Here is a 19590-nt window from a genome sequence, read left to right on the forward strand (position 1 = left end):
TCTTGTGATCCGTGTAAATGGTACAACGGACTCTATAGAGGTAATGTCGCCAAATATTGAGGGCAAACACTACTACCCCAACTCTAAGTCACGTGTCGGATAGTTAGCCTCGTGATGCTTCAAATGTCTAAAGGCATAAGCTATCATATGCCCTCGCTGCATCAACACCGCTCCCATACATGTTATCTAAGCATCACAGTAGACTACGAAGTCATCCACTCCCTATGGAAGGGTAAGAATCAACGTATCACACAATCTATATCTAAGGGTATCAAATGCTCCCTGCTGCTCAGGCCCTCAGCGAAATGCCACCGACTTCCTGGTCAGTCGAGTGAGTGGAACTGCTATCTTGGAGAAATCCTGGATGAATCTCCTGTAGTACCCTGCCAACCTTAGGAAGCTCCGAATCTCAGATGGAGACCTCGGGACCTCCCACTACATCACGACATCTATCTTGGCCAGATCTACTAGTATACCCTTCTGGTTGACGAGGTTTACAAGGAACTGCACCTCGCGAAACCAAAACTCACACTTGGAGAACTTCGCAAAAAGTCTCTCCCTCCTCAGCATCTCTAGCACCTCTCTCAGGTGCTCCTCGTGTTGTTCCTGAGTCTTGGAATAAACCAAGATGTCATCAATGAACACTATCACAGACCGATCCAACATCGATCTGCATACGCAGTTCTTGAGATCCATGAACATGGATGGAGCATTGGTGAGCCCGAACGGCATCACCACAAACTCATAATGACCATAGCGGGTCCTAAAAGCGGTGTTCTGCACATCCTCATCCCTGACCCGCATCTGGTGATATCTTGACCGTAGATCAATCTTGGAGAACCAAGATGCTCCCTGAAGCTGGTCAAACAAGTCGTCTATCCTCGGGAGTGGGTAATAGTTCTTCACCGTTACCTTGTTCAGCTCCTTGTAATCTATGCACATATGGTACGACCCATCCTTCTTCCTCACGAACAGGATCAGGGCTCCCCATGGTGAACTACTCGGATTGATGAAACCCTTGTCTAGCAGCTCCTATAGCTACGTAGACAACTCTAGCATCTCTGGAGGAGCCAACTGATATGGTGCTTTGGCTATCGGAGCTGCACCCGGAACCAGGTCAATCCGAAACTCGACCTGTCTTTCTGGAGGTATCCCAAGTAACTCCTCCGGGAATACGTCCGGATACTCTCGCACTACTGGTACATCGTCAACTGTATCCTTACCCTTCTCCCGGGCATCTATAACATAGGCAACATACCCTGCACAACCCTGCTGAACGTAGCGTCTTGCGCTCGCTGCTGAACAAAGGACTAGTCCGCGCTGTGGCCTCTCGCCCTGAATTACTAACTTTCCCTCACTGGGAGTGCGAACCCTCACTAACTGCAACTCACAATCAATCATTGCCCCATTGGGGCTTAGCCAATCCATACCGACTATAACCTTATTCCCTCGCAGGGGAATAGGAACCAAGTCTACTGAAAACTGCTCATCAAATAACTACAACGAACACCCCCTATGTACTCTCGCAACCCTGGCGATCCTATCATCCGCTATGTCAACCTCAAGTGGACAATCCAACTCCCTCAGAGCTCTGCTAAACTTCTTGCTAAGCGCAAGTGAAACAAATGATTGGGTTGCCCTCGAGTCAACCAATACTATAGCTGAAATGTCGTTCACTAAGAACGACCCTATACAAAACATATAACCATAAGAAACAATCAATATCAATAAAAAAATAAGAGGAAAATACATACCCGCCACCACATTAGGAATCGCTCGCACCTCCTCTGCTGTCATCTGGAAAGCTCTACTCTTCGCCACTGGCGCCTCACCCCGGCCCTGACGGCCATCTGTAATCCTCAAAGTAGCAGGGGTAGGTGCCGCCACCTTCCTTGCTGCTGCCAAACTCAGACACAGGGACTTTTTATGTCTCCTCTGATTGCAATGGAAGCAAATCAGATCAGATGCTATGGTGGTGGTGGTAGTAGCTGTACAATCTCTGCTCATATGTCTAGTCCGGCCGCACTTGTAGCAACCGAGACTCCCTTTCCTTGCATGCCCTATCTTGCAATCTCCCACACCGACTATGGCTCTGCTATCCCCTGGACCTATGATCTGATACCTTGGGCCTTTTACCCGAACTCCCCGTACCAGTAGCCACCTCTGACTTCCTCTTCCTCTCGATCTCCAAATCTATCTCCCTCTCACGAGCCCTCGCAATCATATCATCCAACGTTTTACAGCTGGACCGGCTCATAAACTGATGGATATCACTCCACAACATCTCATGATAACGGGCCTTCTTCATTTCCTCATCAGTTGCGTACTGAGGAATGAGAAGAGCCCTCTCCCTGATCTTAGCGGTAATCTCCGCCACTGTCTCTGTAGTCTGAGTGAGATCCTGAAACTCCCTAGCTAACTGCTACACCTCAATAACCAGTGCAAACTCGGATATGAACTTGGTAGTAAAATCACACCAGATCATTGCATCATGAGATGAGTCATCCCCAATGGTATGCCCGATCTCCTCCCACCAGTCTCATGCCCTGTCCTTCAGAAGACATGATGCTAGTCAGATCTTGTCCCCCTTAGGACATCTGCTGGTGCAGAATGCGTTGGCGACATCTGCCAACTACCTAGTACTCCTTATGGGGTCACGCACCCCATGGTAGTCAGGAGCTCCACAAGCTCTGAATTACATAAAAGTGAGGGTACGTGACCCCATCATGGTCGTCATGTTAGCACAGAATGTGCTCAACCTCTCATCCATTAGCTCCAAAATACCCTCCTTGATCGAATCGAATATCACAGGAGTATGCTCGAGTATGATACGAGTAACCTATAAGGAGAGAAACTCCCTAGTCTGATCATCCAAATGATTGGCCCCCGAGCCTAATCCCGATCCCTCACCGGAACCTGAATTGCCGACTATTGGTCTAGGGCGTAAAACCACCATTCTGAAAACACACAATGACAAACGTCCGAAATACAAATATATCTCGAGGGATCGCTACTACTACAGTTTCCTGGTCTTATCTCAGCCTTCCTCGATTTAAGTACGGATCCTCTACTTTCAATAGTATGGGCCCACACTACCTTCCACATATATCCGTATTTTCCTCAAGAACTGCCTTGACTCCACCGAGTCACTTCTACTGCCACTGATCTCTGCTACTCTCATCGTAGGCTTACCCTAGGTAAATCTCTGATTCTCCCTAAAAAAAACCTGTCCTCAGCTGCTGAAGACCTTATTGTAATGCCAAACAGCCACCACGTGGATACCATAAGATGCAATGAGGCTCAGATAAACCTTTGAGTAAGGGACTCATCCCTACAACGGTTAGGACTCAAACAAGAGCTGCGCAATAGGGTCAAATCCAACACTCTGAGATTATTCAACCCTGATTGCATGTGACTTAACGTATCCACCTAATAGCTAACTCCCATCACTCCGAGTCCCAAAAGGACAAAGCAAGCAGCATTCAGACAAAGGAAACTATTCAAGCAAATCTAGCCTCATAACAAGAGACTGTACTAGCATACAATGCTAAACTCATACTATCAGGCATAACCTAAACAGACTATCCTACTACTGTCTATTCAATACTAGTATGCAATTCTCATAAAGCTGAAAAAATATAGCAGGCACATAAGGCATCCTCCTAGATCTTTGCTCATATTCTAGCATGCTGCTCTACTGTAACCGTAACTGATAATCATAACATAAACTTGTATGGGTAATTTGGTAGTACTTACTTGAGCTCGGCTGATCGCATGCACCACACCTTTTTCTTTGCTTTTTCAAAAACTCTTTTCTTTTTAAGTTTCTTTTTTCAAAAGTTTTCTTTCGAAAATGTTTTTCTTTTGAAAACCTTATACAAATTCCTTAGTTTGAGTTCAGACACACCAAGAGTGTGCCCGAATCCCTCAAACCAAGGCTCTGATACCAACTTGAATCATTCAAAAAATACCACCCAAAATTTTTTGTTTGAAAACTTTACAAACCATAATATTAATTACCAAAAGATAAAACCATGAATCATGTATCTCAAAGTTTCATAATAAATTTATCAAATCGAAACTAGTGTCAAAATCATATCAGAATATAAGAGTCTATCTCCCAGGCTAAACTGTGGTGTGTGCCATGCCATCGTACCGAGCCCTTCCCTTTGCTACCTGAGGTACCTGAAATAAAAAACTAAAACTGTAAGCACGAAGCTTAGTGAGCTCCCCCAAACTACCACATACCATACAATAACACATAAAGAAACTACTAGGTCTTACCCACTCCATCGGACGAAAGTCCAGAAACTGCATCGGACCGAAGTCCGGAAACTGCATCGGACCGATGTCTAGAACTAACCAGGGCCTTACCCTCTACATCGGTCCAAAGTCTGGAACTAACCCGGGCCTTGCCCTCTGCAAGTCCGGAATTGACTGAACATAACATGGCATAACATAACTACTCGCATAAACACATATAAGGCATACTGCATCAGACCGAAGTCTGGAACACACAACAGAAAAATAGGCTTGAATCACAAAGACATCAAGCACACTAAACTACTGCATTGAACCAAAGTCCGGAGCTACTGCTAACTTAACGGGCCAGCATTGTTGCCGTAGACCCGTTCCTACTGGAAGGAAACTCACCTCGTAACGGTGGTTGCTGAGATGCTAAGTCTGAAACTGTTTGACTGCTGCTCCGGAACTCCCCGGCTACAAATCCCATAAACACTAATTCAAATACTGATAACTAATCTCAGGGTAAAAAGACTATTTTACCCCTGGTCAAAGTCAACATCCTGGTCAAAGTCATCTTTCAGTTGACTGGACTCGTCGAGTTGGGCCGCCAACTCACCGAGTCACTAGCATTCTTTCTAATCTTCTACCCGCTTCTATTCATCGAGTTTGGCAAAGACTCGACGAGTTCTTCTTCGATACTAACATCGAGTCTAACTTCATCCGACTCGCCGAGTTGTATGAACAACTCGTCGAGTTCTCCTTCATCATATGAACTCGTCCAGTCTATGACTCGCCGAGTTATATGAACAACTCATCGAGTCTGTTCTTGAGGCAAGAAGATTACCTTGGACTCGCCGAGTCCAAAGGACGACTCGTCGGGTTTCATGCATTTCATTACTATATAGTCGATTCTAGTCGATTTCAGTGCATCCAATCCATAGATCTGGGCTGCTAGGACTGGTTTTACACGTAAAGTTTCCAACTTTACGTGCATGCACAAGAGAATGGGGCTAGAACACCAAAATCATCCAACAATAAGCACATAGGGTTTGGAACAAGGCTATATTTGCATAGATCTAGTCGATTTCAGATATTTTGAACATCCCGCTCTTTTCGTTTTTCTTATAAGAATACTTATCATACCTTCTTATCTACATTGCCTCTTTCTTTCTATCATTCTTCCTCAATTCCGTTTTCTTTCCTCTTTTTCATGGCGAGTCCCCCAGGCATCGTGCCCACTGCTTCTGAGTATTCGTATCTCGAAACCACCTATGGCCTCACTTCTCTTGATGGTGTGGAGTTTCCTTCACCAGGTTCCTCTATCCTTTTCCTTCCTCCTTGAAAATTTAGAATCTACCAAAAAACCCTAGATGCTGGCCTTCGTCTCCCCTTGACTGATTTCCAAGAGGAGGTGTTCCAGAAAGCGACTGCAGCGTTCAAATGCTGACACCCAATGCCGTAAACAAGGTCGTCACTTTTGAGATGATATGCTGGGATAACGGTTATCTTCCTGACTATTTTGTGTTTAAGTATTTCATTTGCTTTTGTTGTACTGGTGATAAGTTCACATTTTCCATTCGTCAAAGAGGACATACCCTAGTGCCTGACGATCGAACGCTCAAAAACTAGCAAGATAAGTGGTTTTGGGTTAATCAGGTGTCACACCCCGCTAAAGCGGAAACGCAAGGTATGACAGCGATAACGGTTTCAATGCAAAAGATAAAGATACATCACCATAGAAGTATTTAAAAGTTTACAACCCATAGCTTCAAAAGAAACAAAATACAAGTTTTTCAAAATAACATTGTTCAAAATATAGCTTCATAATAGCTTCAACGCGATGCAACATGCTCTATGATGATGAATCTTTACATCCACTTACTAATTACTTCCTGAAAAAGCATGTAAAACGAGCGTCAACTATGAAAATAGTTGGTGAGTATCACAAGTTTATAAATCGAGGGTACAATAATGCTTTTCGTAAGTACAAGTACATTGCTTTAATGATAAAACAAAGTTGATTGCTATTAAGGTATACAAGTTTATTGCTAGAACGGGAAACACGTTTGTATGTGTATGAGAAAACAATGAGTCTCAACCAAACCTATGACTGAAGCCCTATCGAGATCTATGCTTATCGTTCCATAGATGAATATGGTATCATGCACTCCAGCGATTCGTGCGAGTGAGGAGTTGTCAATTCCTAATAGCGCTATCCATAACGACCATTGGCTCAAAGAGTTAATGGTTAGAGATAAGGGAAGGGCCTTAGTACGATAAGTGCTCATGTTCCGTGTTGCATAAACATACATAAAGATACATAACAATACAATAGCAATCATGTTTGATACAATTCAATTTAAATACAACATGCAAACAGTAGTTTTTCTGGACATGTTTTTCCACCCCAAAACATAAAAACCGAAAATAGGGGAGTGCGTGAATACTCACGATGTTTTGTGTAGACACAAGCGGTAGTTCGGGATGCACCAACGTCTTACTACCGGGATCCTACGACATCAAACACACGCACTAGTGAGTTTCCATGTCGATATCTAATGCTAATATACTAAACTCTACATATAGGGAAATGCCAATTTATGTTTTAGTATTGGATTTTATATCAATTAGTTACACTTTTTCTGAAGTAATGAAATTCGATATATCGGGCGATTAATTACAACCTTGGAATATAAACTTTCCAAATTTTTAAGTCCTTATTACAACATAAATTCACGAAAATAGCATTCGAGGGATAAAAATTCTCAAACTTTTTATTTAACTGTTATTACACAATACTAAGCTGGGAAAATTATAAAAATGGATTTCCAAGCTGTTTAATTATATTTTATGATTTTTGAGCATTTATTTCAATAAAAATTGAAATAAATAGAAAACAGTTTCCAAAATTACCCAAACTTTTTATTTAATTATTATTATACATAAATAGGCTGGGAAAAATATAAAAGATATTTTTCAGTGGGTATTTCTATTTTTCCTTGCTTTATTCCTTTAAATAGTCATTAATTAAAGAAATAATATTAAACAGTTAAAATAAATCACCATAAATTTTTGTAACATCATTTACAGTATAAATATCCTGGGAAAAATATCAAAAGTGGTTTTCATAATGTATAAACTGGTTTTGGGTATTTATGTATATTTAAGTGTATTTTAGTGCAATTAACTTTAGAAAATAAGAGAAAAATAGTTTACAGTAGAGAAAAATATTCAAAAGTTTTATGTAACCTCCTACTCTATAATATTATATCCTGGTAAATTTTCATGAATTTTGGATAATCAGAACTATTTCTCCCATTTTTAGACCATTATAATTACCAAAAATTGGGAAAAATAGTAAAACATGATGGAAAATATTGAAATTATTTTCTGGAGTCACCCATCACACCCATCACAGGTAAGGTATGTGAAAATTTTTAGATACAATTTTCACATCCTAAAAAGTGGTTTTGTAATTTATCATGTCCTAAATAAAAGAAAATTAGAAATCATATGAAACAGTAACAAAAATTGCTGAAATTTGGTGAGGGGTCATTATTCCCCATAAGGATCATCCATGAATTTATTTAGGATTTATTGACCTCTGGAAGTATTTCATATGATTTATGCCCTTGGTTTTAGCAATAATTCTAATAAATCAAAGAAATAACAAAAGCTCTTGAAATTTTCCAGATTATCTCATGCACGCAAGGGCTTTCAAAAGGAAAAATGTAAAAAAATGTATTCAGAAGAGAAATGAGGGTAATGATTCCAAACAATTTAAGAAAAGTTGCATGCAATAATGCATGAAGTGTAAATGTGGCTGAAGTTCATGAATTTGTGTAGCCCATTCAGTGAGGTTTTAAGCCACGAAATTCAACCATAATTCACTAGATATGTTAAGTTTCTAAGGTATTTTTCCTTAGATTTATGGTTGGGTTTAAGGCCATTGTTTAAGCAAGATACAAATAGTGATCACAGAAAAAGAGCTGTATGCGCAACCTTTTTGTAAAATCTGCTAAAAATCGGATATTTAATATTTTACAGTGAGACCAGTTGGGTTTGCAAGTTAACTCGTGGAGCTAACCAATACAAAAAGAATATCATGATTTGGTTAAGAAATGACTGAGTTATGACTGTTCAAAGTCGAACAAAGTAATCTGGCAGATTGCATGTTTGCTTGTGTGCATTATTAGGGTATTTCAACAAGAACATCATGCATGTCTTTGGTAAGGCCCGATTTCTAACACATGCATGGAATGAATGAGAATCCAAGATGTACTAGAAATGGTTTAAATGCTTTTGGTCATGCATGAACACAAAAGAAATGGAGAAGAACATGAAATATTATGTTTTGATGTCACATGATCATATGTGCATCTTTTCCACTCCTTGCATGGGTTTGATCCCGGATTTTCACCATCTCTAACACATGCATTGTGTTATGGTGAGAATCTACAAACCACAAGGGGAGAATAAAGATTTCTAGCCATGGAAAGGCATAGAATCCGAAAAGTAGAGAAGACTAAGAAGAAAAAGAGGTTTAACCATGAAACTATGGAAGAAGATGTTGTTGTTTACCTTGGTTTTAACCTTGAGAGAAGTAAGAACACTTCAAGGGCTTCACAATATCGAAATTTTGCAGAGAAATGAGAGGATTTTTGTGAGTTTAGAGAGAGGGAAGAAGAGAGTGAAGTGTGTGAAGAGAGTGAAGTGAGAGAGTGAAGAGGGAAGAGGTGGAGTAAGGGTTTAAGCTTAATGATTGTGTTTTGGGGAAGAGAGAGGGCATGGGGAGAGGTGATGGCCGGTTTTTGCATGCATTTTGGCCTCCTCTCTCCTAAATTTTAAACTTTATAAACTTCCCTCCTATATTTTATATAAAAACATTCATTTTTATAAAATGTTTATTAAGCAATTTGATTTATTTAAAAATTTTGTTTTCAACAAATAATTTATGATTAATACTTGTAATTTATATTTCTAGTTCATTGGTATAATCCATAATTTGATTAATAAAATTTGATATTAGGAAGTTTATAGCCAAATTTTATAAAGTTTTTAAGCTTTATAATTTATAACTTTGGATTTTTGGCTCTTTAGGGTTTTTGGAATATTGTTTGATATTCAACAACATGTTGAAGTATAATTAGAATGTTTTAATTTATTTTTAGAGTTTTATACCCTATTTCAATTATAACAAAGCTTGAAGCTTTATTCTAATTATAGTATTGGCATTTCCTATTGTAGCTAAGCAACTTACTAGAATTGTAAGTATCAAGTATATTAGTCCTAGACCTTAGTTGGATCCTAGTTTATGCAAGATTTTTGACCTAATTTATACTACTAGGTCATGGCATGTTGTGCATGAATGGTTATTATAAAGATGCATGAGTCCAAGAATGACCTGAATTGGCAGTTGTCACAGTATCCCCCACTTAAAAAGAATTTCGTCCCGAAATTCATTCTATGTCACCGCTTGTCATCGCAAGGGAATAGTTGCAGATACTTTTCCTTTATGTAGTCCTCGCGCTCCCAGGTGTACTCCGGCTCGCGTTTTGAGTTCCATCGAACTTTCACAATTGGGATCTTAGTCCGCTTAAGTTGTTTTACCTCCCTGTCAAGGATTTCTATCGGTTCCTCAACGAAGCTCAGCTTATCATTGATCTTAATTTCCTCCAGGGGTACTATCAATGTTTCGTCGGCTAGACATTTCTTAAGGTTGGAGACGTGGAATGTGTCGTGAATGGCTCTTAACTCTTGGGGAAATTGGAGTTTATACGCTACTGGACCAATCCTTTCAAGGATTTCAAAGGGTCCAACATATCTCGGGCTTAGTTTTCCTTTCTTACCAAAACGCACAAGCCCTTTCCAAGGCGACACTTTTAAATGTACCTTGTCTCCTACTTGGAATTCTAATGGTTTTCGACGATTATCCGCATAACTTTTCTGACGATCTCTAGGAGCTTTAAGCTTATCCTTGATGATAGCAATCTTGTCGGATGTTTCCTGGATAAGTTCGACTCTAGTCAACTGTCTGTCTCCGATTTCTGTCTAGCATAAGGGCGAATGACACTTGCGTCCATACAATGCTTCATATGGAGCACATTGGATACTCGTGTGGTAACTGTTATTGTAGGAAAACTCAATTAGGGGTAAATGAGTATCCCAATTTCCTTTGAACTCAATGACACACGCTCGTAGCATGTCTTCCAATGTTTGTATTGTTCTCTCTGTTTACCCATCTGTCTGAGGGTGGTAAGCTGTGCTCAAATCTATCTTGGTTCCTAGTGCCCTCTATAACATCCACCAAAATCGAGATGTAAAACGACTATCTCTATCAGAAATGATAGATAAGGGTACACCATGCAGAGAAACAATTTTGTCGATGTAGATTTGGGCCAATTTTTCCATCTTGAAATCTTCTCGAATGGGGAGAAAGTGTGCAGATTTCGTTAGTCGATCCACTATGACCCAAATTGAGTCATGACCTTTAGCAGTTCTAGGAAGTTTGGTAATAAAGTCCATAGATATTTGCTCCCATTTCCATTGGGGAATTTCAGGTTGTTGCAACAACCCGGATGGTTTCTGATGTTCAGCTTTGACTATTGAGCATGTCAAACACTTCCCAACGTACAAGGCAATATCCTTTTTCATTCCAGGCCACCAATAGTACTCTTTAAGATCCTTGTACATCTTATCTGCTCCAGGGTGGATGGAGTATTTAGATCGATGGGACTCCTCTAGTACCATGTCTCTCAGGTTGTTAACCTTTGGAATCCAGACCCTGTCTTTAAAATAACGAACTCCATCAGGTTTGGTTTCAAATCTTTCTTCCAAACCATGTAAAGTTTCGCCTGGAAGATTTTCCTTGCATAACGCTTTCTCCTGGGCATTAATGATTTGAGATTTCAAGCTTGTCTGAATTACCATTCCTAAAGCTCTCACATGGGAAGGTTTCACTCTTTCTTTCCTACTAAGAGCGTCGGCTACTACGTTAGCCTTCCCTGGGTGATATCGTATCTCACAATCATAATCACTAAACAACTCTACCCATCTTCTCTGCCGCATGTTTAACATTTTCTGATCCAGGATATGCTGAAGGCTTTTGTGATCGGTATAAATGGTGCACTTGGTTCCGTACAAATAATGCCTCCATATCTTAAGGGCGAAAACTATTGCTCCTAGTTTTAGATCATGGGTGGTATAATTCTTCTCGTGCGGTTTGAGTTGTCTGGAAGCATATGCAATGACCTTATCTTTTTGCATTAGCACACATCCTAATCCTTGATGAGACGCATCACAATACACCACAAAGTTCTCTAATCCTTCTGGTAAAGCCAGAATTGGTGCATTGCACAACTTGTTTTTCAGGATTTGAAACGCCTCTTCGTGTTTCTCTTCCTAGAGAAATTTTCTATCCTTTTGGGTCAAAGATGTTAATGGTTGAGCAATCCTAGAGAAATTCTCAATGAAGCGTCTGTAGTACCCAGCTAATCCTAGGAATTGTCGTATTTTTGTCGGGGTTTTAGGGGCCTCCCATTTCTTGATTGCCTCTATCTTAGCTGGATCTACATGGATTCCTCTTTCGCCGATCACATGACCAAGAAAATGTACTTCCCGAATCCAAAATTCACACTTAGTGAACTTGGCATACAATTTCTGTTCCTTCAACAGCTCCAACACTAGCTTTAGATGTCTATTGTGATCTTCTTTGGTCCGCGAGTAAATAAGTATGTCATCGATAAATACAATTACAAACCTGTCTAGGTATGGTCTACAGACCCTATTCATCAAATCCATGAATACAGCGGGTGCGTTCGTTAGTCCAAAAGGCATGACTAAGAACTCATAATGTCCATAGCGGGTTCTAAATGCTGTTTTGTGAATGTCCTCTTCGTGAATTCTTAGCTGATGATACCCTGACCGAAGGTCGATTTTTGAGAAGTAGGAAGCGCCCTGCAACTGATCGAACAAGTCATCTATTCTAGGGAGGGGATATCGATTCTTGATTGTCAACTTGTTCAATTCTATGTAATCAATGCACATTCGGAACGAACCATCTTTCTTTTTGACGAATAACACTGGGGCTCCCCAAGGTGAAGAACTTGGTCGAATAAACCCTTTGTCTAGAAGTTCTTGAAGTTGTCCGGATAGTTCTTGCATCTCGGATGGTGCAAGGCGATATGGTGCTTTTGCTACCGGTGCTGCTCCGGGAATTAAGTCTATCCGAAATTCGACCTGTCTATAAGGGGGTAGACCGGGCAATTCCTCCAGAAATACTTCGGGATAGTTTTGAACCACTGGAATCTCCTTGAGTTGCTTAACTTCAGGTTCTCTCTCTAGCACGTGAGCCATGAATGCAATACAATTCTTCTTCAGGTACTTGTGAACCTTCACGCTTGATACTATGTTTAAACTTCTTCATGGCTTCTCACCGTGTATGATAAGGGTTTCTTTATTAGGGAGAGGCACTCTAATGACTTTCTCATAACAACCAATGTCCGCTCTATTTTTGGATAACCAATCCATCCCTACTATCACATCAAAACTACCTAGCTCTATAGGAATTAGGTCAATGCTAAAGAGTTTATCAGCTAAATTCAAAGTACAACCAGGAATTATATCACTAGCCCTAATTTCATACCCATCAGCAAGTTCAATAGCATAAGCATTCCTCATCTTTACCGATTTCAAGCCAATTAACGGTCTAAATGCTAAAGAAACAAAACTCCTATATGCTCCCGCATCGAATATTACTGATGCAAAATGGTTGTTCAGGAGGAACGTACCTGTTATCACTTCAGGGTTCTGACGAGCTTCTTCTGCACCAATCACAAAGGCTACACCTCTTGGCTGTCCAACTTGATTTCCTTGAAAGTTTTGCCTGGCTTGGCCTTGTCCATTGTTACCAGGTCCATTGTTCAGTTTGGGACATGCTCTACGGAGATGATCAGCACTCCCGCACTCGTAACATGCCCTTTTTCCCTCCTTATTCATCTTACAATACTTCGAGTAATGGCCTGTTTTCTTACAGTTTTGGCACACTGGGCAAGCTCCCTTGTGATGAAAGTTACACTTAGTGCAATTCGGAAGCGGTCCTGAGTACTGCTTTCTCTCCTGCACTTCCATGAATCCCTTTTCATGAGTTTTCACTGGCTCTTGCTCCTGGGCTCTTACCGTAAAGTTTCTTGAGACTTTCTGCTTCCTCCCTAACTTGCCTCCATACTTCTTCTCTCCCTGATCTGCTGGCTTCCTCTTGCTACTAGAGTTTTCCTTTGTCGATGCTCCCATCCTTATCACATCACAATCAGGAACAGCCCACCAAACACATAATATGCTGTCATCGCATGACCTGCCTCTCGTCTAGCAGCACTAGCAGTGTCAGCAGTCTCCATCGAATGCTGATACAGGATTTCCATTCCTGCCAAGACTTCATCCAAAACTTCTCGATGCCCAGCTATCACAGCGAGACTGTGACGTAGGCCCGCTGCTATCGACTGCAATCTCCGGGACTCCTCCGGGGTCATACCTAGCTGCCTGATAGGTATTCCTATAACTTGCTGTGGTGGCGGTGCTCTCGATCCTGCAACGTTGGATCATGCTCTGCTAGGTCCTGCCGTTCCATGTCCTGCTGTGCTGGCGGGTATCCTTCCTAGAATGGGAACACTCTTCCTAGCCGTCCTCCGAATGCGAAGTCCATAAAGCGGTGGCTGTGGCAACACCGATGTAGGTGATGCCTCGTGTCGTTGACTCGGGGCGTTGTCATTGCCGATCTCCACTGAGTTCCCAATATCTTCTGTATCCTCTGATGGGTCTTCTTCTACCGAGGCGGGGGGATTACGTCGAGGGATAACAGTGACGTAGCCGGATTCATCGGCTGAGGCGGTAGCGCGGGAAGATGACGATGTTGACATAGTGGACTGTGACATAGTTTCAATGAGATATGAAATAAATGACAATGCATGCCTATAATATGCAATGCTTACACACACCAAAATTAACCTTTTGAAATTTTGAAATAAAGTTTTCTCAAATATTTTTGTTGAACATATTCCCATTATAATTAGCTCAAGCTTTGTATAAATCTTTTCTTAATTAAACATAGGTGATCAGGCTATGTTTAATCAACGTCCAATAATACAACTCCCGACCTAATTATACTAGTAATATGTTTGATGTAAAAAGAATTTCTTTGTAAGTCTAAGTTATAGGTTGTGTTTTCTTAAAGAAAAACCGATGTTCTCTATAACTTTAGCTCTGATACCACTTCTGTCACACCCCGCTAAAGCGGAAACGCAAGGTATGACAGCGATAACGGTTTCAATGCAAAAGATAAAGATACATCACCATAGCAGTATTTAAAAGTTTACAACCCATAGCTTCAAAAGAAACAAAATACAAGTTTTTCAAAATAACATTGTTCAAAATATAGCTTCATAATAGCTTCAACACGATGCATCATGCTCTATGATGATGAATCTTTACATCCACTTACTAATTACTTCCTGAAAAAGCATGCAAAACGAGCGTCAACTATGAAAATAGTTGGTGAGTATCACAAGTTTATAAATCGAGGGTACAATAATGCTTTTCGTAAGTACAAGTACATTGCTTTAATGATAAAACAAAGTTGATTGCTATTAAGGTATACAAGTTTATTGCTAGAACGGGAAACGCGTTTGTATGTGTATGAGCAAACAATGAGTCTCAACCAAACCTATGACTGAAGCCCTATCGAGATCTATGCTTATCGTTCCATAGATGAATATGGTATCATGCACTCCAGCGATTCGGGCGAGTGAGGAGTTGTCAATTCCTAATAGCGCTATCCATAACGACCATTGGCTCAAAGAGTTAATGGTTAGAGATAAGGGAAGGGCCTTAGTACGATAAGTGCTCATGTTCCGTGTTGCATAAACATACATAAAGATACATAACAATACAATAGCAATCATGTTTGATACAATTCAATTTAAATACAACATGCAAACAGTAGTTTTTCTGGACATGCTTTTCCACCCCAAAACATAAAAACCGAAAATAGGGGAGTGCATGAATACTCACGATGTTTTGTGTAGACACAAGCGGTAGTTCGGGATGCACGAACGTCTTACTACCGGGATCCTACGACATCAAACACACGCACTAGTGAGTTTCCATGTCGATATCTAATGCTAATATACTAAACTCTACATATAGGGAAATGCCAATTTATGTTTTAGTATTGGATTTTATATCAATTAGTTACACTTTTTCTGAAGTAATGAAATTCGATATATCGGGCGATTAATTACAACCTTGGAATATAAACTTTCCAAATTTTTAAGTCCTTATTACAACATAAATTCACGAAAATAGCATTCGAGGGATAAAAATTCTCAAACTTTTTATTTAACTGTTATTACACAATACTAAGCTGGGAAAATTATAAAAATGGATTTCCAAGCTGTTTAATTATATTTTATGATTTTTGAGCATTTATTTCAATAAAAATTGAAATAAATAGAAAACAGTTTCCAAAATTACCCAAACTTTTTATTTAATTGTTATTATACATAAATAGGCTGGGAAAAATATAAAAGATATTTTTCAGTGGGTATTTCTATTTTTCCTTGCTTTATTCCTTTAAATAGTCATTAATTAAAGAAATAATATTAAACAGTTAAAATAAATCACCATAAATTTTTGTAACATCATTTACAGTATAAATATCCTGGGAAAAATATCAAAAGTGGTTTTCATAATGTATAAACTGGTTTTGGGTATTTATGTATATTTAAGTGTATTTTAGTGCAATTAACTTTAGAAAATAAGAGAAAAATAGTTTACAGTAGAGAAAAATATTCAAAATTTTTATGTAAAAGAATATCATGATTTGGTTAAGAAATGACTGAGTTATGACTGTTCAAAGTCGAACAAAGTAATCTGGCAGATTGCATGTTTGCTTGTGTGCATTATTAGGGTATTTCAACAAGAACATCATGCATGTCTTTGGTAAGGACCGATTTCTAACACATGCATGGAATGAATGAGCATCCAAGATGTACTAGAAATGGTTTAAATGCTTTTGGTCATGCATGAACACAAAAGAAATGGAGAAGAACATGAAATATTATGTTTTGATGTCACATGATCATATGTGCATCTTTTCCACTCCTTGCATGGGTTTGATCCCGGATTTTCACCATCTCTAACACATGCATTGTGTTATGGTGAGAATCTACAAACCACAAGGGGAGAATAAAGATTTCTATCCATGGAAAGGCATAGAATCCGAAAAGTAGAGAAGACTAAGAAGAAAAAGAGGTTTAACCATGAAACTATGGAAGAAGATGTTGTTGTTTACCTTGGTTTTGACCTTGAGAGAAGTAAGAACACTTCAAGGGCTTCACAATCTCGAAATTTTGCAGAGAAATGAGAGGATTTTCGTGAGTTTAGAGAGAGGGAAGAAGAGAGTGAAGTGTGTGAAGAGAGTGAAGTGAGAGAGTGAAGAGGGAAGAGGTGGAGTAAGGGTTTAAGCTTAATGATTGTGTTTGTGGGGAAGAGAGAGGGCATGGGGAGAGGTGATGGCCGGTTTTTGCATGCATTTTGGCCTCCTCTCTCCTAAATTTTAAACTTTATAAACTTCCCTCCTATATTTTATATAAAAACATTCATTTTTATAAAATGTTTATTAAGCAATTTGATTTATTTAAAAATCTTGTTTTCAACAAATAATTTATGATTAATACTTGTAATTTATATTTCTAGTTCATTGGTATAATCCATAATTTGATTAATAAAATTTGATATTAGGAAGTTTATAGCCAAATTTTATAAAGTTTTTAAGCTTTATAATTTATAACTTTGGATTTTTGGCTCTTTAGGGTTTTTGGAATATTGTTTGATATTCAACAACATGTTGAAGTATAATTAGAATGTTTTAATTTATTTTTAGAGTTTTATACCCTATTTCAATTATAACAAAGCTTGAAGCTTTATTCTAATTATAGTATTGGCATTTCCTATTGTAGCTAAGCAACTTACTAGAATTGTAAGTATCAAGTATATTAGTCCTAGACCTTAGTTGGATCCTAGTTTATGCAAGATTTTTGACCTAATTTATACTACTAGGTCATGGCATGTTGTGCATGAATGGTTATTATAAAGATGCATGAGTCCAAGAATGACCTGAATTGGCAGTTGTCACATCAGGGCTTGGTTGGAAGCGGAAGCTATCATGCCAACACTTTTGCTGATACTACCCCCAAACTTTTTCCCCACAACCAAGGCGTGTCTGATTTTCTCAAGAGCATCCAAGTGTCCCTTGAGGTTTATTCTGAGGCCCTTCTCTCCGGCGTAGGAATGAGCCATTCTTGGAGACATCGTGGGAAAATGGCGGTTTTCTTCTACGTCGTAGATGGTATCTTACTTTGTTCATCAGTGTTAGAATTTCGTTAAGGTTTTTTTTTTTTTTTTCTTGATGCCCTGAAATTTCCATGTAACGAGTCTCCCTTGTCCATAGATGAATGCTCCTAAAACGCTATAGGGGTAAGTTGGAGTATCGAGAAGTGGATTTGGTCGATCGTCTCCCCCCTCGTTGTTTGTACCAACTTGCTTTTTCTGCTGCTATGCCTGTTCCTCCGTCGACGAACGAGGATTCATCATCTGCCAGAGTGAATCCCCTTGCGGTTCGCCCTCTTTCCTCCGTCATGCCTTTAGGTGGTGTTCCAACTGCTTCCACCGGGGCTGATGAAGATAGCAAAGATGGTATTATTGCTGATGCTCGACGGCTGCAAAACATCTACCTCCGACGAGTCTTCTAGTCTTCTGTTGCAGCGGAGATCTGGACATCACAATCAGAGAGATGCGTTAGAGCCAGCCTAGGGACTGCGCCCCGGGAGCGGACTCCGACAATCAAGTTAGATCAGCTGATAGATCCGAGATGGCCTTCCATAGCTGGAGAGAACCATCTTGGTGCTAGTGCTGGTGTATGGTGGCTGATGGCAGCGGGTGGCAGCTGAGCCACCCAGCCGGAGTATAGTGGCGGCTGAGCCATGGGGGAAGAATCTAGGGAAAGGTCTAAGGGAAAAGTGCCTTGGGAAAAGTCCTCCTTCATGGAGGAGACACTATTCTATTTATAGGGGACAACTAGGTTAAGGGGAATTAGGTCAAGCCTTGGGCCTGCTCAATTGAGGCCTGATGGTGTGCCTAGGGAAGCACAACAGAGCTGCGTCCAAGCCCTAGAGTCAGGCACACCAGCCAGGCTCAGTTCCCGCTGGTGCCCCCGGGAGCGAAACGCCCAGGCTGAAGGCTCGCCCCCGCCAAGTGACGCTCCTTGCTCCAAGACAAAAGGTACGGTCAGGAGATAAACAGTAGGATCAGAGCATTACCATCGGAGCCAATGAAAGCGCTTTAGCGGTTGAGGGCGCACGACCCTCCAATCAGCGCCTCTGATCCTGTCTCCCCAAAAGCGATCCTGTCTGGTACGGACCAGGCAGGAGCGCTAGGTATAAAAGGATGCACTTCTCTGGCCCTTCTAGAGAACGTATATACAAACCCTAAATTATCCCCTAACTTGACCGTCAGAGTGTTCTTCCGGGAGCCCCTCCCGGAAAGCGGTTGACGGCCCTTGTTCTCTGTGATCTTGCAGTGATAACTAGGCGACCAAGAAGAGTTCATCCGTGAAGCAGAAGCAAGGTCTTAAGAGGGACAAGGTTCCATAATTTGGCGTCATCCGTTTGTGAGATGAAGAGCACAAGCAAAAAGCACGAAAACAAACATCAATGGCGTCCAACGGTAGCGAGGGACAACCAATTAGTCCCATACATCCCATGACGACGTTGGACAAAACACCACCGCCTACAGCGACCAAAAGGGCCGTTTTGGGCGAAGGAAGTTCTACAACAGCCGTCGGAAACGTTTCACAACCGTCATTTCCTCAGCAAGGAACAACTTCTGTCTACACAGCTTCAAATGCCGCCATTCTTCGCTCCACCGCTGCAACAAGCACGAGTAATCCACTCAACAACACCCCCGTCGAGCCACATTTTCAACATTTCGCCGTCGTTTGCAACACCATCGCCATTTCAGATGATGGGTGGACAGAGTTTCGCAATCCTATTACCACCATTGGCGCAAACCACGATGAACCACTCACCATCGATTTACCCGATGGTTGGTTCATGGACCAGACCGACTATCCTTACCAACAACAGCCTGCAACAGCCGGTAATGATCAACCCTACTACATCCATACACCCTTTCTCCACTAGTTATCTCCTCCAGTTACCATTCCAGCCATACCCCTTTTATGGACCAAGTCCGTGCTACCTCACGTCACCACCGCATGGTATGAACTCCCAA

The sequence above is a fragment of the Lactuca saligna genome, chromosome 4 (assembly GCF_052625555.1).
Source record: "Lactuca saligna cultivar CGN05327 chromosome 4, ASM5262555v1, whole genome shotgun sequence".
Taxonomy (NCBI): domain Eukaryota; kingdom Viridiplantae; phylum Streptophyta; class Magnoliopsida; order Asterales; family Asteraceae; genus Lactuca; species Lactuca saligna.